Here is a 27,032-nt window from a genome sequence, read left to right on the forward strand (position 1 = left end):
TATAAAATAAATATATAAGGGGCAAAATAAAGCTCTATAGACATCGTGGGAAAATGCAGATGGCGATGGACAAAGAAGCAAGACTGCATCCTGCAGTACCTGATTCTGGGTCTCTTCTTATTCACCATTACTGCTAACAAGGACAATATTTTACTTAAAGACTATAAAGTAAAAATAAAAATATAAAAAAAGATTTTTTAATAAACAATGCTTTTTATTCAATTGCTCTAAAAAATAAAAAAATATAAATAAATAATGAAGACTGGAAACTTTGCAAAAGAAACACAGACAGGCTGATTTCAGAAAAGCATTCGAGCTTGGTTTTGCTGATTCCTGCTACTTCTTTTGGTTCCTCATTACCAGAATCAGACTAAATTTTAAATAAACTGCAGAAAGGAATAGAATTTGTAATTTTAGTGATGACAGTAGTGAAAAAGGTAACAAACAGGCTATGGAATTTTGAGACTGGTCCACAAAAGAAGATGTGATAGAAATTATGGATAAGATTAGAAAGAAAAAGAAGAAATATAAAATGTTGGCAGAATAAATATGTAATACAATGGATGTCATGCATCACTTAACATGCAGAAATAGAAACAGTTCTATATTGATACAATTAATGCTTTAAAATAATGTATGTATTTGATATTTTGGGTGGCTTGGTTGTGGCCTTTACGGCCTACGTGATATCTGGCCGGATTAATGAAACCTCCGTTTAAGAGTTAATATGTCTTACACGGAGGCTGCAGTCTAACGATATGATGTCAGCATGCCATGTAAATTCATGAGGGCATGCTACCCTAGGCTAACACGGTCCGTGTAAGAAAGTAGGGGGCGTGTCCGAATGCCGAGTTCTGCAAAGGGACATGCCCCCAGAAGAGTCAGAGTAAACACCCACGAGCGAGTCCGCGGAAATGTCAAGGAACACACCACCACACATGCCCCCACAGACTATAAACCCAACTGTAATGTAAAACATAAAAATAGCAGTTTAATTTTTTTTTTTTATAATTTCCAAAATGTTTGCCTGTAGTTGCACTCGTTTGCGCGGGTATGCCCTCCGCTCAGCCACAGTTAGCAGACACTGAAAAGCATATAAGATCTAAACATGCAAACTAAGCCAAGTAGCAATAGCGTAGCGGTAGAGACATTGGCCAAAGAGGAGGTAGTCACGGTTCGAGCCCCCAGAACATCATTCACCATTTTTATTTAAATAAGCATGAAGCAATCCCCTGACATATATATCTATATATATATATATATATATATATATATATATACATACATATATATATATATATATATATATATATATATATATATAAAACTATAATTTAAGTAAAATGTAATGAAATGGGCCATGTATTTTTGAAGAAATCCGACATAATAAAATATAAAAAAAGGATCATAATTGCCCATAGCTGAGCAAGGCTTTAACAAGCATAATATGAGTGCCCATAGGTGAGCAGCAGTTTAACAAGCTTAATATGAGTGCCCATGGGTGAGCAGCACTTTAACAGGCTTAATATGACTGCCCGCAGGTGAGCAGCGCTTTAACAGGTTTGATATAAGTGCCTGGAGTTGAGCAGTGCTTTAACACGCTTATAACGAGTGCCCGTAGCTGAGCAACACTTCACCTAGCGTAATATGAGTACTCATAGCCAAATAACGCTTCACCCAGCGTAAGCCATTTGCACGGAGCTGCGCACCGTGCCAACCAGCTTACCGGCGGGCAACGTTGGGCAAGCTGTATCAAAGCCGCCTTTACACAGACACACCTCCTAGCTGTCTAGACAGTAGTAAAATAAAAAAAGCAATGGCCAGGCTCGAACCCAGGATACTGTGCACCATAGTCAAAGTACTGAACCACTAAGCCATGACAGCTGTACTGAGAAATGCAGTATTAGCATATATATAGGAATGAATGTAAATAGAAGCATGACAAAGCAGGTTTTTTTAAGCTGATAAATATCCAAAATGGCCAATCATGGATAAGTGCGGGAAAACCGGCATACATAAGCCCCATAGGCGGGAATACACAGCATAACTGATTGTGGTACCCATTTGCAGTCAGGATGGCAGGTGCAGGAGAGGGAAGTCGCTTTAGAGCACAGAGGTGGGGTGTTGAGGAGTCAAAATATATGGTTTGGCTCCTAGTCCATGATCATGAAGCACAACTCATGCAGGGCCAGGTTCACTGGGGTGCATACAAGGCAGAGGCATGGAACCGGTTGGCACATGATCTCACCAGTGCCACAGGCATTCCGAGGACTGGTGAACAGGTCCGTCACCACCATCTGTACCTGAAGCGACGGAAGGAGGACCAACTGAACCGTTGGATCCAGAAGGCCCGCCAAATGCCCAACACTCCACTACTGAGTAAGTATCCATGTAATTAAGTATGTAGGAAATGTTATCCTAGCCTACAGTATGGAGATGTATGTTCCAATATTACTTTATTTATATTATAGCTGCAGGTGTTCGTTCCGCGAATCAGCGAGCCTATGCTGATAGGCTGCTGAGGTTGCGCCACCAGGCAGGTTAGTAATTATTTAGCTGGTATTGTCATAAAATATAACTGAGACAGATTGTAAAAGAGTTCAGTGTTGTAAGCCACTAATAAATCTCAAATATACCTAGAAGAAAGATTCTGCTAGTATTGTAAGATTAGATAAATGATGCAGCCTGGAAAAGAGTGTAATGCAAACCAGTAATAAAGATTAAACAAGTCTCAAATAGAGTTTCCACCTGTATTGTAATATCAGATAACTGCTGCAGCCAGAAAATGAGTGGTAATCAATCAACAAAGGATAGACAAGTGTCAAATACATCCTTGTAAATTCTGCCATATGAAATAAGTGAGTCAGCTGGAAAGGATTGTTGTAAACCAGTAATAAATGTTAATAAAGCCTAGAATTAAGTACCATTCTGAAATGTAAATATAAAATAATTGAGAGAGTGTGAGAAGGACAGTTTGAAGCTACCAAGAAAGCTGTAATAAGTCTGGAATAAAGGTATACTGCAGTCACTACATAATGAAATGAATGAGACAGCCACAACCAAACAATAATGTGTGAAATAAAATGCAGAACATGGACTGTCTCCATCCCACAAATTGGATATATTGTTGTACCCTTGCATTATGGAAATAGTATGGTTGTATGAAATGCTGAACATCCACAGTTGTCTAGACCCATATAAATCAAATGTAGCAGGATGCTGTACCTGAACACAGACAGATATAAACATATATGAATAAAAATGGAATGTATATTAATGTAGCAGTAACATCCCCATCACCAACATTCCTAACGTTACATACAGGAAACTGTACTAATACATGTAGGGGATATATATCTGCATCTACTAGGAATGTACAGTATATGTATAGGTAGTTATAGTTGTTAATGTAATATTTCTTCACCTTACCCTATTGTCACAAATGATGCCATTCCACACCAAACCTGGTATGTGTATTCACAATTAATTCCCATGGGCATTTGTCCTGTTGGTTCATACATATCTGCATGTACGTTGATGCATGTGCCCCGTTCACATATCCGAACCTGATGGCCTGTTGCCACCAATCAACCCTGCGGGCTGTTGGAATGTGCACTGTTGTTCTAAATATGCATGTGTTATGCTTGCTGCTCAATGTTCGGAATTCATGGGTGTTTGGTCAATGGGAATACTGATGCATGCTGTTACAACTAATTTTGAATGGTGTTGTTTGTTACTAACCCAAAATGCCATAAAATACTGCTAAACATAGGACAACAGGGAAGGCGGGTTCCAGCGGACCCGCCTCTCCCACCTCAGCTGGCAAGTGCACCTGGCACCAGTGCCCAGGCCGGGACCTCCTCCTCTGGTGGCCCTGTGCCACCTTCAGGTGGAAGCACTGCAGCGGATGGGGCTCGTCCCCCCTCTGCAAGCATGGCCGGAGAAGAGCCTACACTCACCATCCATAGGGTCCGGTCTGTGGTGCGTAGCGAGATCAGGCGGTCTGTGACTGATCACCTATGCCAGCTTGAGGCGAGGGTGGCACAACTCACGGGTGTGCCTGCCCATTCTATCCAGTCCCCAGCACAGCCCCGGCCTAGGCTGTGAAGGAGCAGTGGTAACTGCCTATGGGTGGGGATTTCAGTTCCACTGTTGCCATCTGTGGGCTCATGGGCTCGCAATATCCAAACATTCGTCCCTGTCATTTGTGTTTACCCCCCACGTGTCATATTCTGCCCCTGTATGCATCTTGTTTGTCTTGTCTGTTAACCTCCCCAACCTACCTCCCCGAATATACCTACTTCCCGTACCTCACATTCCACTCTCACCTGAAAAAAAAAATTAAAAAAGGGCACTCTGTTCACACAAAAAAATGACGCCCCATACATAGCTGCCCAATTCGCACACATGTCCACTGGACACGTAAACTGATAATTCTAACTGGCAGTACAACAGATTTTGTTGTTCTCACCCCTCTCTCAGGGGTAGAAGGTTTCAAATTTCACACCAAATTTCATGCATATGCTCAGCTGTTGCTGATAAAGAAATGGGCAGCTATGGGCCTTCCCTACATCCTTCCTGCACATCCCAAGCTTGTTTTCCGACTGTACTACCCTCCTTTGTGCCCCCTTTTTCACCACTTTCCTATCTCCCCATTTTCTTTTCTTTAAAAGAAGTCAGAGGGAGTAAGCACTTTTAAGCAGTTGTAAGAGCGTGTGCGCTTGTGTGCGCTTAGCTAAGCGAGGGTGCGCTTAGCTAGGCTAGTGTGCGCATGTGTAAGCATCGCGCAAAACCAGCTCAAACCTGCTTACAACTGCTTAAAAGTGCCTTAGTCACTCTGTATGGCAAGGCCTGTAGTCTGCTCATCAGCAAAATCAAATTCCCCTGCCAGTCTCAAACCCAGGACCTTGGAAACAGTAGTCTGCATGAATTACCACTGAGCCATGACAGATATACAAGAGTGTGGTGCTGAAAGAACTATATCATGAAATAGAAGGATTGAATGTAAAGGGAATATAGGAAGGTCATTACACAAAGCTTGTTCCCTGTATGTTTACTGGCAATTCCTGTAGAATTGCATTACATTAGTGTGATAAGAGAAACAGCCATGCTAGGAGGTAATAATGTTAGAGTAGCACCTTACAAACCTCACACAGTATCAGAGCATGATAAACACCACCATATTTGAATAGGTATGGGGCCAGACTTCCCAACTGTGACTGATTTACAGGGATGTTCCAGATTTGCAAAATATGTTACCTGTGCCCCATTGACTCCCTGTGAAATGTACTAACAGTAGGTAGAAAGGTGGGGAATCCCACATAATGGTGACTGTCAATAAGTTAAAGTAGACTCTACTTGCATGTCAGAAATGGTGTAGTAATACATATGCTCAAAATACCCCACAGTCACAACTGCAGAATATCTGAAATATATCATGGGTGTATCCCACTGATATGTACCTTTCCCTGAGGCTGCTCAAATATATACCTGAGAGTATCTGAGGCCTGCAAGTGTCAGAAACACACAGGCATATTAGCCTGTCTGCTGTTACACACTCTGCGGATAGCTGCAGAATTACTTTCACAAGCATGCCCTCATGTAGGAGTACGACATAGAAATATCAAAGGATGTAGCCATCTAACAAACTAATGACAGTATAGCAGTTTAGAAGCACTGCATGTGCCTGATATTCATAAATGTTTGTACAAAATACAAGGCCCTAGTACTGCTCAGCAGCAAAATAAAATACCCTTGTAAGTGTCAAACCCCAGACCTTGAGCTCACCAGACTGCATGCAGTGCCACCAAGCCACAGCAAACATATAAGAACTTACTGCTGAAAGAAATATATCATGCATTACAAGGAGTGAATGTAAATGGAAAATATGAAAGCCATAGCAACACATTCCAGTAAAGACAAATATCAGGCCTTCAAGGAGTGAATGTAAAGGGAAAATGGTGAAGCCATAGCAATACATTGCAAGAACTACTGTTGTATACTAGTTAATCCACAACTCCCACAGGAAAGTACATACTCCCATGTAAACAGTGTTAGCATTAGCAGGTGTGAGTTAACATACACACTGAGAAGAGTGAACTGGAAAAAGCAACAGTCAGGTTTCAGTACAACATGCATTTCAGTGGCTACAACACACCTTAGATATGACAGACATACCAACCTTCTGACTGACACAACAGTGTGCACAGCAAACCAGCATGGTCCCCACCTTGCAAAACTGAAAGGCCTACGCCTACCTAACCTAACATTTTATAGCAGTGTCCTGAAATCACAGTGAGAATTGCAATTACCACACAGCAGGCTGCATGCAATTAGTAAATGCTGGCCACCAATTGGTGCAGATGCCATCACATGCACATGTGCAGATACCTACAAAAGCAGCCTGTACTGCCAGTCCACACATGCAATAATATCATTGCAGCAACTGGAGGGAGAGAGAGAAAGAGAGAGAGAGATGGAAACAAAGACAGAGACACAAAAAAAAAAAAAAAAAACAAGCCAGCAAGCAAGCCATCCAGGCAGCCATCCATCCATCCAGGCAGCCAGCCAGCCAGCCAGCCATCCAGGCAGCCAGCCAGCCAGCCAGCCATCCAGGCAGCCAGCCAGCCATCCAGGCAGCCAGCCATCCAGCCATCCAGGCAGCCAGCCATCCAGCCATCCAGCCATCCAGGCAGCCAGCCAGCCATCCAGGCAGCCAGTCAGCCATCCAGGCAGCCAGCCAGCCATCCAGGCAGCCAGCCAGCCATCCAGGCAGCCAGCCAGCCATCCAGGCAGCCAGCCAGCCAGCCATCCGGCCATCCAGGCAGCCAGCCATCCAGCCATCCATGCAGCCAGCCATCCAGCAATCCAGGCAGCCAGCCATCCAGGCAGCCAGCCATCCAGCCATCCAGGCAGCCAGCCATCCAGGCAGCCAGCCATCCAGCCATCCAGGCAGCCAGCCAGCCAGCCATCCAGGCAGCCAGCCAGCAAGGCAGCCAGCCAGCCATCCAGGCAGCCAGCCAGCCAGGCAGCCAGCCAGCCAGCCATCCAGGGAGAGAGAGAAAGAGAGAGAGAGATGGAAACAAAGACAGAGACACAAAACAAAAAGCAAGCCAGCAAGCAAGCCACCCAGGCAGCCATCCATCCATCCAGGCAGCCAGGCAGCCAGCCATCCAGGCAGCCAGCCAGCCATCCAGGCAGCCAGCCAGCCATCCAGCCATCCAGGCAGCCAGCCAGCCATCCAGCCATCCAGGCAGCCAGCCAGCCAGACAGCCATCCAGGCAGCCAGCCAGCCATCCAGGCAGCCAGCCAGCCATCCAGGCAGCCAGGCAGCCAGCCAGCCAGCCATCCAGGCAGCCAGGCAGCCAGCCAGCCAGCCATCCAGGCAGCCAGCCAGCCATCCAGGCAGCCAGCCAGCCAGCCAGCCATCCAGGCAGCCAGCCAGCCAGTAAGCTAGCAAGCCAGCCATCCAGGCAGCCAGCCAGCCAGTAAGCTAGCAAGCCAGCAATCCAAAAAAAAAAATCTGTCAGAGACAAAGGTAATGTAAACTACATAATCTAATAAATCTACATACTGTGAACCCTCCATAGCAGTCTGTATCTATATGTATATGAAGATGTGCATAGGGGAAGGGACATACTGCAACTGTTATTGAAGGCTGGACATACATATGTAGTTGAAGGTTGCTATGTGCACATATCAATGTAGGTTGTAGTGTGTGGCATTGAAAACAGCATGCAGTGCAGGTATATGTCATGTGGTGGTGAACTTCTGTGGGACTGAGCCAGTGAGGCCTGCTACAGCTATATGGCTGGAGGACAGCATAATGCATTATGCATAACAGTGTGCAATATCATTACAGAAAGGTATGTCTCACAACCGTTGCAGAAGTGATATTCCCACCATGAAAGGTGGGCAGTCCATGTACCTACATGTGCATGTATATGTACAGCAATGGATGTTAAGAAGTGTGTGTGTGTGTGTGTGTGTGTGTATATATATATATATATATATATATATATATATATATATATATATATATATATATATGTATACATATATATATATACATATATCTATCTATATATATATATATATATATATATATATATATATATATATATATACATATATATATACATATATATGTCTATATATCTAATTAACTATCTATATATATGTATATATATATATATATATATATATATATATATATATACATATATATATATATATATATATATATATATATACATACACACATAGAGAGGTCTGTATAGATACATAGAGATATATGGATAGATAGAGAATATGTATATACATATAGATATAATAGACAAATACATACATAGATATAAATTTAGATACATACATGTATACAGATAGATATGAATGTCTATAGATATGTATATTATATATATATATATATATATATATATATATATATATATATATATATATATATGGTTATATACAGCAGTGTGTACATAGATATATATACATATATGTAGATATGTATATATATTTACATACATATATATATATATATATATATATATATATATATATATATATATATATATATATATATATCTATATAAAGAGAGAGTGAGAAAGGGGGACAAGGTGGCAGATGTACTACAACAGGTGACTGGTGACCAAGGCATGGACAGAACACCAGTGCTGATACTGCAGTACCATATCCCATTCCACAACATGTTACCCACTAACTACCACATAGGTGGTTGCCTGCCTACCACTGGAGGTGTCAGAAGGGAACATGGGACACAGGTGTACAATAGCCTCCCCTTTGATATCCACAGTGGCACTCTAGTCTTGTAATCCCTCTACATGGTACGTGTCATCACAAAAGGTGTGTCAGCTAGGGAAATGTAAGTCAGTGTACCCCTATACACCTCACAATGTCCTATGTAGTATGTACCTCCCATGAGAACTACAGCAAGTGGAATGGCCACAGACATGCCTAACAAAGACTGATAATGGCCACAAACACATTCCCTATGCAGACTGACTCACAAAATCACAGCTAGAGTGCCTTGCATACTGCCTACACAGAGGTTACCAGTGCTGGACATACAGAGTTATGTCACACCCATACCAGTTGTCCAACCGCCATGGTAACACCTCACAATCTGTCCAGCCTACATGACCTATGGCCCTAATCCTTGTCACCGCAGTAAAGAGCACATGCTGGAGGTACAGATTCCTATCCACAAATATGCCATACCCTGGACTAAACCACCCAGCATTAACAAACAAGGCTCCTTATTAGTAGATGTCAGACATACCCCTGATGAATGTTATGGAGATAGGTAATATGCCGTGTGAGTCACTTCTGTGTAACTGTTTGACAGAAGCAAGTACAATCACATTACATGTGTCCCAAGGGGCAGGGTAGCATAAGGCTATGCTGCTGTAGGCCCAGGGCCAATAGCATAGTACCTACCTAAGACACAATGCACATACACATGTACTCAGTGCAATACCAACTATGTGAGGTGGAATGAGTGTGACACTGACTGTGTGCAAGGTCTGTAATGGTGTGATTGCTCAGCGTGACTTTGTGTCTGTCATGGCAGTTTGTGTCCGAGGCCAGAAAAAGATGTGTCAGTTATTGGGATACAAACATACTAGATTGCCATATGTTGTGCTGTAGTTCCCTGTGTATGACTGCGGTGTAGGTAGGGGTATGGCAGCGAAGACTAGGGTGGATTACCAATGAAACTGTAAATGTGCATTGCATGCATTGCATGGGATGACAATATTCTCCATCCATTAGCTTGATACATACCCCCAGTGTGAGGTTGTGCATTGTACCTCAAACAGTGTGCCGAGTGCTGGTGTATACTAGTTTGTTGTATGGAGTGTGGCAGGCACTGTCACACAGTTGTGGGCTGAGCACTGATATGTGGTAATTTACATGTGTATCCCCTGATAGACAGACAGATGCTATATATGGCAGTTCAGTGATATCAGTACAGTAGAGTATTACGTGTGCCATATTACTTGCTCACATATTTTTCTTTTCCTTCCAGGGCAATGGTGCATCAGTGCAACCCGTGTTATTCAGCTGCAGAGGATGAGGAGATACACCAGAGCCTGGTGCGCGATTTCTCTACACTGTTTTTCAGGACCAGCCAGAACCAGCAGGAGAGGGCTGCACTGTGGCAAGACCTTGTCCGTCGGGTAAATGACATAGGCATGCATAACCGGACATGTGAGCAGGTGCGCCATCACTGCAGTGATTTAATTAGAAATGTCCGTCAGCGTGCGTCTGATATCCACAGACAACAGCTTGCCACAGGTGGTGGGGGTATCTATCCACCCCCCCCACCAGAGTGGAGGAGCTCCTCCTAAGTGTTGTGGCTCCAGGCCAACAACAACATCCACAGACATGTGTCATGATGGAGGCCGGAGCCACCCAGCATGTGGACATGGAGTGTGCAGGTAACATGCCATATCTGTAGTTGACTGTTCTCTGCACTGGTAGTTTATGCATGTGTGAGATGTGTACTGTGTGTGTAGCTGTTATCCTGCCTATTCTTGTGCAAGATTGATATTCTGAATATCATCACTACACCTGTGAAAGCAAACTGTTGTACTACTGTACTGTATCATACTCACAGTATCAATGGCACAGTTGTGGCCACTGACAATAACTCTCTTATTTGTGCAGGTCCCTCTGCAGTAACAGCAAGGCAGACAATCCATGCTGGTGAGTGTGTAATAACAATACTATTAATACTAATAATAATATTAATACTAATAATACCCTCAAACAGTATTGTGCATGTGTTGAATTGCAGGTGTGTGTGTGTTTGTATCTGCTGTACTGAGGAGTGTGCATGTGCGCCCATGTGCATGTGTGCATGTGTGCCAGTGTGCATGTGTGCCCGTGTGCATGTGTGGCAACATTGTGTACACATTGTAAACTGTGTTTCCCGTCTTCCTCTCACAGGTTCTGATGTTGCTCTGTTGGCGTGCAGCAGGGAACCTGAAGCCACTGCTGGGGATAGTGATAATGATGATACATGTGTAATGGCACAGGGAGGTGTGACAGGGTCTGTTGTTGGTCAGCCAGTCGACAGTACACAGCAGTCAACCCCATCAATGTGCACAGTCATCCTGCCGATACATCCATTGTCACCAATGTCCTTAGCTGAGGGACAGCATACAGTGGGGGCATTGACCAGGGTAATGTGGTATCAGTGGCACATGCATCCCCTCACAGCAGCCATGGCCAGAGTCCTGACATGGTACCACACAGGCAGATGTCCAGGGGTTCTCGTGGGAGCATCCGTGGTCGTACTGCCCCTGTCAGATGTGCCCACAGAGGTCTTTCAACCTCAGCTATATTACGGGCTGTAATGCAGGCACAGGCACGTATGGAACGGTACACCAGACAGGGTCTGAGGGAGCTTAGAGCACATCGCACTGCTATGAATGACACTATACGTGACGTTGCGGCTGCCATCCGTACTGTCAGCGAGGTCATTGATAGACGTTGGGGGACACATTAGATCTGTTCCACAACTACATGTCCATGAGCCAGGGCAAAGCAGGATGGTTGCGGCATCGATGTGGATGTATGCCAGCAACATCATCAGCTGGCAGTCGTCGCTGACGACAACAAACCCGCAGCCGCTCCCATAGTGCCAGTACCAGCCCCAGCAATGCTGGGTCTGTGCTGTTATCAGACCGTCCTAGAAGACCACATGCACGTGGCTCTGGACAGTCACAGCAGGGACATGTGTCCAGTCAACAACCCACTACTTTTGATGACAGTACCCAGTCTGGCTTAGTACCTGATACTGTCCGTCGCACCCCTGCCAGGCACAGGTACCATGTCCGTGGCCAGAGACCGTGATCTGTATGACCTGGCAGGTACAGTCTGTAGCTGTCCACAAACACCCGTATATGGCAGTCATGTGGTGGAACTGTGTGCATGCATACACACAGGCATAATGCTAACACCTAGGGCTAACACATACACACACACACCGCATCAACATTGCCCCATGTTGTACTGTTGTCCCTCACTAACACACACACACATACATGTCGATTGGATGTGTCAATGGCAGACTCAGGCAAACCAAGTACTCACCCTGTGCATATGATGAAACTGTGCCACCTCCTGCAATCTAACATTGATGCAGGAACAGGATAGCAAGGTGCTGATGCACAGGGTGACTACTTAGCACTGTAGTAATATTATCATGTTAACAGTACAGTGTAATGATATCATTGTGGGTATATCCCAGCATGCCTGATGCATTAACACCATGATTGTCATTGTAGTTTTTTATACACCAGTGTTAATTCCAAAAGTGTAATGTCTGCACATGTGCCACATGGCAGTTGTGTGTACCTGTGCCTGCATGTGTTGTGGAGTGGACAGTACATGTGTGATGTTTGCAGCACACAGTTGCAGGTGTACATTTGTGAACAGTGTGGAGTTGCATTCTCCGCATGTAGATGCGTAGTGCACACATGGCAAGGGTGACATGCACCATGTGACACAGTAGTCATACACTGTAGTTCATATTGGTGGCCACTTTGTGCTGTACTACACATATGTCTCACCTGGGGTCACATGTATGTATGACATGGTTTGACAGTATGATGTGGGTCATATGGTTTACCACTGTCAATGGTTTGCATTCTGGTGGCAAGGCTCAAAACACAAACCCACCTACATAGGGTATCACAAGGGATAAGAAAGTCAATGCCAGACATCTACACCACAAGATGCATGCAGTCCAAACTCTACTCAGCATGGAGAATGTTGATATCTGTGCAGTAACAGAAACCTGTTTCAAGGCTCCCAAGAGCACCCTAGCACTACCAGGTTACACCTTATACCATGCTTTACAGCCCCAAAAGATGGAACTAACTACGAAAGGAGGGTGAGTATCAATAATTGTCAAGGATACCTACACCCCCAGCTTGGTGCCACAGCATGAAGCATCACAGACTATCCACGTGCAACTAACAGTGGGTAAAACTGCCTTCCAGTTCATAGCCTGCTACAGACCACCCTCCTAAACCCAGGAACCCCACTTGGCCTACTTAGGAACACATGAATATATGAAGGTCTCTCCAAACAACATTATATTGGGCAACTTCATCTACCCACACATAAACTGGGAGCATTACTGTAGCTCCAACACCCTAGGCCAAAGTTCCTAGAATTCATAAATTCAAATGCTATGGAACAGCTTGTTACCACTCCCACAACAGGGGAAAACATACTGCACCTGATCATCACCAACATGGGGACTCTATGCTCCAGACCAGAAGTGTATCCCTCACTGGTAAGATCTGACCATAGAGTAATCCCACTGGATATTCACATACCAACCCCAGCCCCTGCCCAGAAAACCACAGTGAAAAATTTGTCTAAAGCAAATTCCACACACCTCAAAACCGAGACAGAGGTGGAATCCTTCAAAGCCCCCGGGCCTGTGGAAAATACGGCCCAGACTGCTGAATCCTTTATAAACGCATTCAATGAACACCTTCATGAATGCACAGATAATGCAATTCCAAATATAACCAAGACCCAATCCTCCTGAGACAGGCGTCCTTTCTGGTGGACCCCAGCCACATAAGAGAAAACAATAGAAGGAGGAAGCTACTACGTGATCGAGCAATATCCCACAAAGGGAAGGCATCTGTGATCAGTATTTGGAAAAAAATACGGGCACTCATAAAATCGTCTAAGGCCAGCTTCAAGAGGAAAATTGCACAAGACACTAAAGATAATCACAAGGCTTTCTTTAGTTATGTTAGGAATCTGGGTGGGAATTCCTAGATATGCTCAGACGTAGTCCTAAATGACAAAGAATACACCTAACCCACATACATTGCCAACATCATTGCTGACAGGTTCAGCACAAACTTCTCATCCCCCTCCCCACCATAAGGGCAAATATATATCCCAGCAGAGTGATGCCCCCCTGACATCTCAGATGCTCAGTTGCCCTCCCCAAAGCAAAAACACAGCATCAATGGGAGCAGACAGTGTCCCAGGCTGCATCCTACATGAACTCCAAGAAGAACTAAACACAAACATAAAACTACTGTTCAATCCCAGCCTTACTACAGGATATGTACCCAACGAGTGGCGTACAGCAACAGTGGTCCCTCTCCACAAACATGGTGCCTCAACGGATCCTGGAAACTATCACCCCATACGCCTGACTAGCTTGGTCTGCAAAGCTATGGAAAGGATCATCATGGACCTCATAAATAAAGATACTGGGGACCTACAGACACTGGATGCTACCGAGTTCGGCTTTGTTGAGGGCACATCCTGCCTCTTAAACCTGGTCAATGTCTTTGAAACAGTTACCAAGGCCAGTGATGAGGGGAAGGTGGTCAACACAGCTTACCTGAACCTCGCAAAAGCCTTCGATACAATACCCCACTCAGGCATTATAGAGATGCTCACCAGCATAACTATAAACCCCTATGTCACTAGATGGGTTGCAAACTGGCTCACGGACAGAACACACATGGTCAGAATTGCTGGAGCCATGTCACACTCCAAACCGGTTACAAGTGGCATCCCACAGAGTTCAGTCCTGGGACCTCTCTTGTTTGGTATAAATTTCTCGGAGGTACAGGCCAACACAGAAGGACTGTGGCTGAGCAGGTTCGCAGATGACTGCAAACTGGGAGCCATAATCAACTCACCAGCCAACAGAAGCATCCTACAAAAGGGCCTCATAGAAACAGACAACTGGTGCCAGAGCCATGGCCTCAAGCTAAATGCCAAAACGTGTATAGTCATCCCCTTTGGCAAAAGCAAAGTGCCCACAAATTAACACATAGGTGGTAACCATTAAGTACTGTAGACATGATTAGGGACCTGGGGACCCGAGTTAATAGCAAACTAAAAAGAAGAATTGGGTATTTAAGCCAATTTTGAAACTTAAAAGTGAGTTAGTTTATGAGAATGACATTAATGTAAGCACAGTTAGATAGTAGGAGCACCAATGATTGCTTAGATATTTCTAGTAAAAATGTGAATAATAAACATGAAGAATTTTCAAAAGCTTTAGTAATTACTTTTACACAGGATTACCAAATTCTGAAGGATGTATTTAATAATAATTGGGAAATTTTACTTAAAGATTCTCAGTGTAAAAGACATATAAATAAATTTCCCAAAATAGTTTATAGAAAAGGGAAAAGTCTTAAAGAGCTATTGAAATTTACTAATAATAATAAAAAAGAGAAGATGAAAACTGGGAATTATAAATGTGGAGCATGTAAATGGTGCCATAAAATTCAAGAAGGAAATAGTTTCAATATACGTGACAAGAAATATTATATGAAAAAGAAATTTAATTGTAAATTAAAAGCGGTTGTTTACTTAGCAAGGTGTAATTCCTGTACCTCGTTTTACGTAGGTAAAACAGAAAGAATGTTTACGCAGAGAATATATGAGCATGAATACGCAATAATGAATAAAAAAATGAACAATGCGTTAGCAAAACATGTAAATGAATGTAATGACCATACATTTTATTATATAGTAATAGATCAAGTGGAAATAAAAGATAAAGCTCCTTGGAACTTATTTTTAGAAGAGACAGAACTTATATGGCAAATAAAGTTACAAGCAGATTCATGGCCAGGTTTAAATGAAAGAAGTACTATAGGGCCAATTTTAAAATTAAAAGCGTTAACTAGGAATAAAATTAAAAAAAAAAAAAAAAATTAAAGATTAATATAAAATTGATTTTAAGAATTTTATAAAGATTATGAAGGAGAGTATGGAGTAATAAGGTAATGTAATATAATATAATTATCAAATATTATAATTTTATTATAGTAATATTTTAAGAGATTACAAAGTTTGTTATTCTATTAATGTTTAATATGTATTTATTGTTTAATATGTATTTATTTATAAATAATTTTAACATGAAGTTAGTATTTAATATAACTAATTTTATTCATTCAATTTCATATCTATTGTACTTATGCATTCCTTGATTTTTTGTTACTTAAAAATTCTATCTTCCACTTTTTTATAACTGAGCATGCTCCAATTTGATTTAGAATTTGGCGCAATCTTATGAAATTGGTGAAGGTTATAAAAGGAAGTAATGTAATGGAGGTTATTGTCTGATGAAGTTTAAAACCTTTTAAACGAAAGCGCTTACGTATATTTGTGATTTGGTCCTGGTGTTTTTAAATTAGTTTTGTGGCTGTTCAAGTTTATTTCATTATTAAATTGGATTTACTCATCTGGCTGGTGGCTTTTCGTTCATATCAGTTCATTAGTTTAGATCTTTTTGTTAGTCAGTCAGTCATTTTTTAGTTAGTTTCTTAATTAATAAAGCTTTGATTCGTTGGTTAGCCTATACAAAGTGTTAGTAAACTGATCTTAGATTGTAATTTGTCTCTAGCTTTCCAGATTCAGTTTTAGGTAGCAGTCTTTGATTACTCTATGGTGTCAAGAGGGAGGGGGGACTTGGATAAAGGAATGATTTTAATGCATTTACTGGTCTTAACAGAACCACCCTCTGTAACAACTCCCTTGCTCCAAACAACCCGACTGTACATAAATAAGGAATGTTTTTGATGATTTTCATTATACTCAACTAGGATCACTTGTTTGTGTGCTTCAGTAAAGGATATTCCATTTTTTAACTCAACTGTGGACTACCTACTATTTTCTATTTGATTATTTTGTAGCACATATTTTACAGTTCGATTTTTATTAAGTGAACTAAGTACATAACAATTTAGGAAGTGAACATCACACCCTCCACACTGCAAAGTTTCTTCTTGTTAAGTATCGCTCGAGACCGTAAAGATCCGTGTCCGGACACTGAAGTGGTAAACAAGATCTGAGGTACTTGGGTGGATGTAGTACATTATGGATAAGAGGGAGGAGTTTGAGAGTCGGAACCAAGTCTGGAGAATGTGGCCGAGCTGGATCCGAAGGTCGGATATGAGACTCCATCGTGAGAAGGAATGAAGACAACAACAGATCTTTTTTTATCATGAAGACAGACATTGGTAGAAAAATGTACATGTCACAGGAATGCCAGAAAAAGAGGAAGTAGTGGACTGTCATACATATTCACAAGAAAAAAATGTTGAACTGGACTGACTTGCATTTTAAATCAAGATAGGGTGGACATGCTTTTTAGTAGGTCAGTGAGTGATGCTCAATAACCACACTATATTCTGGTAGAGTTTGAAAAATTAAGACTAAAAGACATCATTACTGTATAAGAGAGTGTCTTTTTTTTATAATGATTATCCTGCACACATGAAAGTAACAACTGGTTATAAGACTATAATGTGAAGAAGTTAAAATTTAGACCATTGTATTCAGGTACATTTAAATTGTGTTTTCCTAATGAATTACAATGTTTTGATGTTTTGACAACTACCATGAAACATTAAAGGTTGTATGGGAAAGTCAAACTGGCAATGTTACTGAAGCTGTGGTGGAAACATATTTTCAGGGAAGGATCAAGGGGTGAAACTTCACATTCTGCAAAGATGTTATGTCAATCACTGAGCAAATACGGCATCCTGATTTTTCGGAAAAGAAACATACAAAGACAGACTGCTATACATGTTATGGAGAAACTAGTCTGAGACGTGTTTGCTATGTTAAACAGGCCCAGAACCATAATTATTCAGAATGTTCAAGTTTCACTTCACATGAAAAGCTTATTAGTACATTTGGTGAAGCCAGTCTGTTTGCTAGGCTGAATTAACCATAGACTGTAATTCTAAGTAGACTGTTTTAAGTTTCACTTCATAAGAAGAGTATAAATAAACAATGATTTTTTTTTCATTTTTAGTACTGCATGATAGCTTACTGATGATTGAAATTTCATTGCAAGTACAATTTTTTTAATAATATGAGTTTTAATTTGCCTGAGTTATCTGTAAAAGCCATGCATCCTATATCTCTGACAGGTTCTAAATCCCTTTATAAGTGTAAGCAGGTGAAACATTTATAAGAAGGGGCCTGGGAGATAAACCATTTTACAGCCTGCCTGTGTCCATTAGAGAGATAGGTGCCAAGCCAGGAATGAATTTCATGTTTCCCATCCACTTGTCCAAGGTACACAAATAAGAAGTTATGTACCTACCATAACGTTCCATGTTAGTTGTCTTCTCTCGCCTTCTTTCTTGCTTGATGGGTTCGGAGCCGATCCCTCGGCTCCGACTCGGCACTTGCTAAGCTCGAGAGTCACTTTTACCAGCTCGAGGCAGCCCCATATCCCATGATGCAAGGCGGTAAGTACCCAGATCTCGTTTGATGACAAAGGGCAATAGCACCAAGCATAAAACACTTCCAAAAGGAAGAAAGAAAAACTTACAGAATGGAAGAAGGACCAGGTCTGAATGGTCTTCAGCATAATAATTTCTTATAACAAGGTCTGTCCAGGCCTGGGGGAAGGAGGGAGGGTCAAGAAAGAAGGCGAGAGAAGACAACTAACATGGAACGTTATGGTAGGTACATAACTTCTTAATGTTAAGTTGTCAATCTCGCCTTCATTCTTGCTTGATGGGACCGTCCTAGCACCTCTATCCTGGGTGGCTCAATGGAACAGACTCTTGAGGACTGTAGAGCCAAAACTGGCTCTGTCCCTGGAGGCCAAGTCCAATTTGTAGTGGGAAACAAAAGTATGAGGAGTGGACCAAGTGGCCGCTGCACAAATAGTGTCTAGAGGAAGTCTAGCTTGAAAGGCTGTAGAAGTAGCTAAGCTCCTAGTTGAATGTGCTTTAGGTTTTGAGCACAGCTGTTTTCCCCTGAGCAGATAAATTTCAGAGATGACCGAAGAAAGCCATCTAGACAAGGTCACTTTAGAAACAGGAAGGCCTTTCTTATTATCTGCATAGGAAACAAAAAGTTGATCAGATTTCCTAAATTTTTTTGTTCTGTCCAAATAATATCTGAGTTGACGGTGGACATCAAGATAATGTAATTTTTGTTCGGCTCTGTCTGAATAGTTCGGAAAAATACAGGGAGATCAATGGATTGATTCAAATTGGTTTTTGAGGCGACCTTAGGCAGAAAGGTCGGATTAGTTCTCAATGACACTCTGTCTTTGTGAAAAACCAAATAGGGGGGTCGAACCGATAGAGCATGAAGTTCAGACACCCTCCTGGCCGATGTAATAGCCACTAGGAATAAAGTTTTCCAAGAAAGAAATTTCAGGGAACAAGAAACAGCTGGCTCGAAGGGGGGAAGAATCAAGGATGTCAGCACTAAATTTAGATCCCACTGAGGAGGAGGATTCCTGATTGGAGGCTTTAGTAGGAAAATTCCTTTCAAGAAGGCCCTGCAGAGCCTATGGGACATAATATTATGATCTGCGACCCCGACATGAAAGTTGGAGATAGCAGCCAATTGAACTCTGACTGTGGAAGAAGAGGAGCCTGCATGAAAAATCTCTGCTAAGAAGTCCAGAACTGCCTGAACAGGGGCAGTGAAAGGATCAATATTCTTGGCCTTAGCCCAAAAAGAGAAACGTTTCCATTTGCTTGTATAAATCCTCCTGGTAGAGGATTTTAAAGAAGCTACTATGATGTCTCTAACTGGGTTAGAGATCAAAGGAAGCCTGGCTAAGGAAGGAAGTGGAGCAACCATGCTGTGTGGTTGAGAGAAGGGATAGACCGGTGCAGCTGACCGGATTGGTGAATCAGAAGATCTGGCACTGGGTCCAGATGCCACGGCTGCACCAAAAGGTGATGATGGAGGAACGGGAACCAAACTTGTCGAGGCCAGTAAGGGGATATGAGAATCAATTTGGCTCTCAAAACGGTAGCTTTCTGGATAACTTGAGGGATCAGAGGAAATGGAGGGAAGGCATAAAGAAGTCCCTGCAGCCAATCCTGGGTCAGAGCGTCTCTGGGGGGATGGCCTGGTAGAGGGAAGAGACAGAAGAAGTCTGGGCATTTGCTGTTTTGGGGAGTAGCAAAAAGATCGCAACATGGACGACCCCATTCCAGAAATATCTCTTCCGCTATAGATTGCTTGAGAGACCACTCGTGAGGCATGAGAATAGCTCTGCTCAATCTGTCCGCTACAATGTTGGTTTTCCCAGGGATATGCGTTGCTACCAGAAACCGATGAGAGGAGATCGCCCATTGCCATAGTCTGAGCGCTTCTCGACACAAGGGGTAAGACTTGGTTCCGCCCTGTTTGTTGATATACCAAACTACAGACATGTTGTCTGTGTGGACTGCAATTGTCCCTACGGGAAGAAAGTCGTTGAGGGCTTGCAACGTTAAAAGCACTGCTCTCATCTCCAGGACATTTATGTGCAGATGGTACTCGAACGGCTGACACGTCCCATGAACCATCCTGCCCTGATAATGACCCCCCCACCCGATCAGGGAGGCATCCGTGGTGACAGTGGCTATCGGGGATGGGGGTACAAAGTACCTGCCTTGGTGAACCTGAGGAGATGTGATCCACCAAGCAAGATGATCTTTGCAAGTCTGTGTCACCAGAATCTGGTGACGCATTGGAAGTTGTTGGTACGACCACTGTGTGAACAGCATCCACTGAAGAAGGCGCATGTAGAATCGAGTCAGGGGAAGAAGAGTAATGGCCGCAGCCATGAGGCCTAATACCTTTAGAACCATTCTGGCCTGTACTTTCTTGTTGGCCAGAATGATCCTGACATGACTTTGAATGTCTGAAACTCTTTGATCTGTAAGGGTAGCTGACATCCGAACAGTGTTTAAGTTTGCGCCTATGAAAGTAATAGACTGGCAGGGCAATAAGGATGATTTTTCGAAGTTTATCGAGATGCCTAAAAGAGTACAAAGCTTTATTGTGTAATCCCTGGCTTGAATAAGCTGATGCCTGGTGGTGGCTGAAAGGAGCCAGTCGTCGAGATACGGAAACACCTGGAATCCCTGACGCCTCAGGTGAGCCGTGACCACTGCCATGCATTTGGTGAACACTCTGGGGGCTGTAGTGAGACCAAAGGGCAGGGCTCTGAACTGGAAATGACTGGACCCCAGCCGAAGCGGAGAAATCTCCTGGAGCGTCTGTGAATTTTGATGTGATAGTACGCATCCTGAAGATCTATTGAGCACATCCAGTTGTCCTTCTGTAAGAAGGGCAGAATTGACTGAAGAGTGACCATTCGAATCTTGTCTTCCTCACAGACTTGTTGAGTCTGCTGAGATCCAATATTGGTCTCCAGTCTCCCGTCTTTTGGGGACCAAAAGAACCTTGAGTAGTTTCCGCGCTCTGAATGGTCTTTTGTAACTGGCTGAATGGCTCTTTTTTGCAGTAGTTTTGAGACTTCTAACTCTGCAATTTCCCTTAGACCGGGTGGTACATCTGGAAGGGAATTTGAGGGGAAAGGACTTTCCTCGAAAGGAATTATGTAACCCTTGGATATGATCGACTGTACCCATCTGTCTTGAGTGAGGGAATGCCAGGCTTCTGGGTACAGTGATAATCTTCCCCCCTGACTCCAAGGAGGGACAGCCGGGCAACATCTCAGGGATGCTGAAAGGGCTTGTCAGAGAGAGGCTCTCTGTTTCCCTGGTTTTTTGGAACAGAAAGGGGTATCTGTCTTCCAGCCGTAGCAGTAACCATTCCCGAAGAAGACTCCAACTCCAAGCTCTGGGGTAGAGTTGAAGGAGGAACTGTAACGGGGTGTGGACCAATAGTCGTCTGTTGAGACGGACTATGTAACATTTGGGCCAGTGCCTGTGACTTAAGTAATCTACTGACCACTCTCTCTAAGTCATGGTCAGAAAACCTGGATGACTTTGAAGATCGGCTCCGATGGCTCCGTTCCGAAAGGAGAGGTGAAGCCGGAGCCGAAAGTATCGGCTCCAAGGAAGGAGACCTCGACCTCTTCCTGGAAGGAGCCATCAGAACCGACGAAACTATAGAACCTGTCGGAGCCGACAACTTATCGGAGCCGACAGGTAGCCTCGATGCATCGGCTCCAGCGAGCCGATACAGCCACAAAAGCGGTGTCGGAGCCGATCGGGCCGACACCGATGCCAGTGCCACATGGTGGTCGGAACCGATCGGAGCCGACACCGAAGTGGTCGATGCAGAATCGGCACCGATAGCCATCGGTGCCGAAGGCTGGTAAGCCAGAATCGGCTCCAGCCGGGCGATCTCGACTGAACGAGTCGGGAGCCGAGGCCGCAGGCTTTGACACAGAAGCCTGGGCCTTGGAAGATTTGGCAGTCTTAGATGGAGCCGACTTAGCGGAGAGCCCTCCGGCTTAAGAAAACCTAAGTATTAATTTGTTTCTTCTTTCCTGCAGGACTCTCTGGCTGAAGGAATGACAGATAGCACAGGAGTCCTGCAGGTGAAGAGGCCCCAGGCAATACAGGCAAGAAGTGTGACCGTCTGTCAGAGACATCTTCTGACAGCACGAGTCACACTTAAAGCCTGAGACCCTCTCTTTTGACATGGTGTAACACAACACACACACACACCAGTCAAAGAATTAAATTAAATTAAATATACCAAAAAGGTATAACTAGAAAAACACACACACACACCCTAACAGGGGGGGGATGGGATGGGTAAAGTTTTACTGAAAATATGAGAAGAGACAGGGAATTTTCTGTCAGAAAATCTTTAAAATTAACTTAAAACTAAAATTTAAAGGGTTTTTAGTAAAAAGGGGCTAAAATATCAAAGTAGACAATCACTTACCAGGAGCTGGTAAAAGGAGGACCTCATAAGCGAAGCGGCAAACGAGATCTGGGTACTTACCGCCTTGCATCATGGGATATGGGGCTGCCTCGAGCTGGTAAAAGTGACTCTCGAGCTTAGCAAGTGCCGAGTCGGAGCTGAGGGATCGGCTCCGAACCCATCAAGCAAGAATGAAGGCGAGATTGACAACTTAACATTAGAAGTGATGTCCTTACCATAACGTTCCATGTGGAGTGTTCATCTCGCCTTTTGTTCTTACACATGGGTTTGGAGCCGATCCTCGGCTCCGTGTCGGCCGCTTGCAAGCTCTGCATCGAGAAGAAGCTCAAGACAATCTAATACCCACAATCCCCCTCTGCCTTTACCTCAGATCTAGTTTGCAAGCAAACCAGAAGTCAGAGAGAGCACACTCATGCTTACATCACATATGCACAGAACTAAGAGTCTATATATATATATATATATATATATATATATATACACATATACAGATATATATACATGTCAACTATATACATAACAACTGCAATGCAGAAGCAGAATGCCCCAGGCCAGGCACCAAAACTGAACGTTCTTCCTAAGGGCGGGAGGGTGGGAATGTAAGAACAAAAGGCGAGATGAACACTCCACATGGAACGTTATGGTATGGACATAACTTCTATATGTGATAGTGTTCAATCTCGCCGTTTGTTTTTACACATGGGTAGCGTCCCTAGCTCCTCGTTACTGAGGAACTCACGGAAGGACGTTCTTGAGCACAGTGGAACCAAAGGTTGCTCTGTCCCTAGAAACCTTGTCTACCTTATAATGAGAAATGAATGTATGTGGCTTAGACCAAGTAGCAGCCGCACAAATAGCGTCTAGTGGTAGGCGAGTTGCATGAGCCAGGGATGTAGACACTGACCTTGTTGAATGTCCTTTGGGTTTGTGCAAAAGAGTTTGATTTGAAGAATCATAGACATAGATGATACAATCCATTAACCACTTAGAAAGAGTTCTTTTGGTAACCGCTACTCCTTTCCTGTTATCAGCAAAGGCTACAAAAAGTTGATCAGTTTTTCTGTGATCTTTTGTTCTATCCAAGTAAAACCTTAGCTGTCTGTGAACATCTAATTTGTGCAACATATACTCCATTTTATTGGAGTGATTCTTGAAGAAAGTGGGTAATTCAATGGACTGATTAATATTATTAATAGAACAAACTTTAGGAAGGAAGGATGAATTAGTGCATAGAGAAACTCTGTCAGAGTGAAAGATCAAATAAGGGTGCTTAATGGAGAGAGCTTGAAGTTCAGATACTCGCCTAGCGGATGTAATGGCTACCAAAAAGAGAGTCTTCCATGACAAAAATTTCAATGGGCAAGAGGAAGCTGGTTCAAAGGGGGGCAACATTAACTTAGATAACAATAAGTTTAGACTCCAAGGTGACGTAGGGGACCTAATTGTTGGTCTCATATCCAAAGCCCTTTAAAAAGGCTTTACAAAGTCTGTGGGCCATAACAGGAGCCCCACATTCTTCCACATGGAAATTAGAAATGGCAGCCAATTGAACTCTTAATGTGGCAGGAGAAGCACCCTGATGGAACAAGTCTGTTAAAAACTCTAATATTTTATTCAAAGGAGCTATAACAGGATCCACCTGCTGTGTATTCGCCCAGAATACAAATCGCTTCCATTTACTAGTATATGTTTTAGTAGTGGAAGCTTTATGAGAAGGCACTAATATATTCTGAACTGCAGGCGAAAGAAGATCAGACCTGGCTAAGTTGGGAATTGGAGCAGCCAAGCTGCTAGATGGAGGGACAAAAGCGCGGGGTGAGGAGCCCCTGACGAGTGAGTCAATAGATCTGGCTCTGGGTCCAGGATCCAGGGTCCCCGAATGCAGTGTGTCATCAGGAAGGGGAACCAAATTTGACGAGGCCAGAATGGGGCAATGAGGATTATTGTCCTGTGTAGGTTTCTGGCTTTCTGGAGAAACTTTGATATCAGGGGGAAGGGAGGAAAAGCGTACAGGAGTCCCGGGAGCCAATCGTGAATCAGAGCGTCCCTGGGGACTTCCCCTGGAGGGGGTAATAGGGCAAAGTAGCTCCTGCATTTGGCGTTCATTGGAGACGCAAACAGATCGCAGGACGGCTGGCCCCACGTGCGAAAAATCTTTTTCGCAACTGACTGTTTTAGGGACCACTCGTGCGGTAACAGAATTGCTCTGCTCAACCTGTCGGCTATGACGTTGGATGACCCCGGGATGTGCGTTGCTATCAGAAAGCGACCCGTGGACTCCGCCCATTGCCAGATTCTCATGGCCTCCCTGCATAGCTGATAGGACTTGGTTCCCCCTTGCTTTTTTATGTACCAGACTACCGACATGTTGTCCGTCTGAACTGCAATAGTTCCCAGAGGAAGAAGGGGAGCAAAGTGTTGCAATGCTAGAAACACTGCCCTCAACTCTAGAACATTGATGTGCAGATTGTACTCTAAATTGGTCCATTCGCCTTGGACTGTCTGTCCCTGAAAGATGCCCCCCCCACCCTATCAGGGAAGCGTCCATGGTCACCGTAACTGTAGGCGTGGGTAGCACAAATGGTCTCCCCTTGGAAAGGTTGCACGTTTGGAGCCACCAGTTTAGGTGTGTTTTGCATGTGTTCGTTATGAGAATCTCGTGTGTTAGAGGTAGTTGTTGGAACGACCATTGTGCAAACAGTAGCCATTGTAGGACTCTCATGTGCAGTCTTCCCAAGGGTATTGCAATAAGAGAAGCTGACATGAGTCCCAAAACCTTCAGTACCAGTTTTGCTGGGGATTTCCTGGACAAGAGAAGACGTATGTGAGTCTGAAGTGAAAGTATCCTTTCTGGAGGAAGTCTTAGAATTAACTGATGTGTATTTAATTCCGCTCCTATGAATAAGATACTTTGTGATGGCTGTAGTAAGGATTTTCCGAAGTTTACGGAAATTCCTAGGTGAATACACAGTTGAAGAGTATAGTCTCTGGCCTGTACTAGTTGACGCTGGGTGGTGGCAGAGGAGCCAGTCGTCCAGATACGGAAACACCTGGAATCCTTGGCGTCTCAAGTGAGACGCTACCACTGCCATGCATTTGGTGAAGACCCTGGGGGCTGAGGTCAGACCAAAGGGCAGGGCTCGAAATTGAAAGTGACTGGCACCCAGCCGGCGCAAATGATCTCTGGATGCCCTGGCCATTTTGATGTGGTAGTATGCATCCTTCAGATCTATTGAGCACATCCAGTCGTCCTTCTGTAAGAATGGAAGGATCGATTGAAGCGTGACCATTCGAACTTTTCTTTCTTGACCAAGGTATTGAGGTCGCTTAGGTCCAGAATGGGCCTCCAGTCCCCTGTTTTCTTTGGAACTAAAGAACCTTGAGTAAGTCCCGAATCCTTTCTGGTCCGCTGGGACTGGTTGGATGACTCTTTTTCTAGCAGCTTTGAAATTTCTATAGCTGCTGGCTCTCGCAGATGGGGCGGTACATCTGGGAGTCTTTTCTTTGGAATGGGATGGGATAGAAAAGGTATATTGTAACCTCTGGTAACCACGCTTTTTACCCACTTGTCTGTAGTTATGTTTTGCCAGGCCTGAGGGTATAAAGCTAAGCGACCCGACTGCCTCCAGAGCAGGACAGTCGGGCCTCCTCTCAGGAGTGCTGGAAAGGTTTACCAGGGAGTGTATCCCTGTCACCTTGATTCTGCGGACCCCCTCTGCCGCCAGGGCGGCGTCTTCCACCTCTGCCCCCTCCTCTGCCTCTAGAAGGGGCATCACCCTGTGTGCCTGGGAAAGATCCTTGGGGTTTTGAAACCACATTTTTCCACCACGTTGCCCTTTGGGTACGGTCTGGTTGGGGTGGAAAACGGACTCCGACAGCAGACAGAGTCTTTCCCTCCTGCTCACACCGGGTAAGGGTCTCCTTTACTTTGGGGCCAAAGAGTGGCACCGTCAAATGGGGCATTAGTAAAGGAAGACTTGAAGGCTTCCGCAAATGAACATAAGCGCATCCAGGATTGTCTGCGAAGAGCAATCGCTGAAGCTGCTGCCCTACTCGAACCTTCGGCGTAAGAGATCAGCCTCATGGACGAGTTCACAATGGATGTAAGGGTATTAAGTTGCGCTGTCACTTTCTCTGAGACAGCAGCATCCGTAGTACCCTGGAGGGTATCTCCCAACTCTTTGACTAGATCCCTCTGTAGTCGTGTAAAGTGGGTCAAATAGTTCAGGGATCGCATGGAAAAAGCCGCTGAACTAAAATGCGCTTCCCATACCTGTCCATAGTCCTAGAATCTTTATTAGGGGATGGACAGATG

The 27,032-nt window shown here is 43.8% G+C and overlaps 1 protein-coding gene across 1 annotated transcript in view; it reads right to left on the reverse strand.

Moving 5' to 3' along the window:
* The window catches only part of SCUBE1 (signal peptide, CUB domain and EGF like domain containing 1), a 4,299,807-nt gene that overhangs the window by 2,969,054 nt on the left and 1,303,721 nt on the right, over positions 1 to 27,032 (reverse strand). The window lies entirely within an intron of this gene.

The sequence above is a fragment of the Protopterus annectens genome, chromosome 11.part0 (genome assembly GCF_019279795.1).
Source record: "Protopterus annectens isolate FY-2018-M chromosome 11.part0, PAN1.0, whole genome shotgun sequence".
Taxonomy (NCBI): domain Eukaryota; kingdom Metazoa; phylum Chordata; order Ceratodontiformes; family Protopteridae; genus Protopterus; species Protopterus annectens.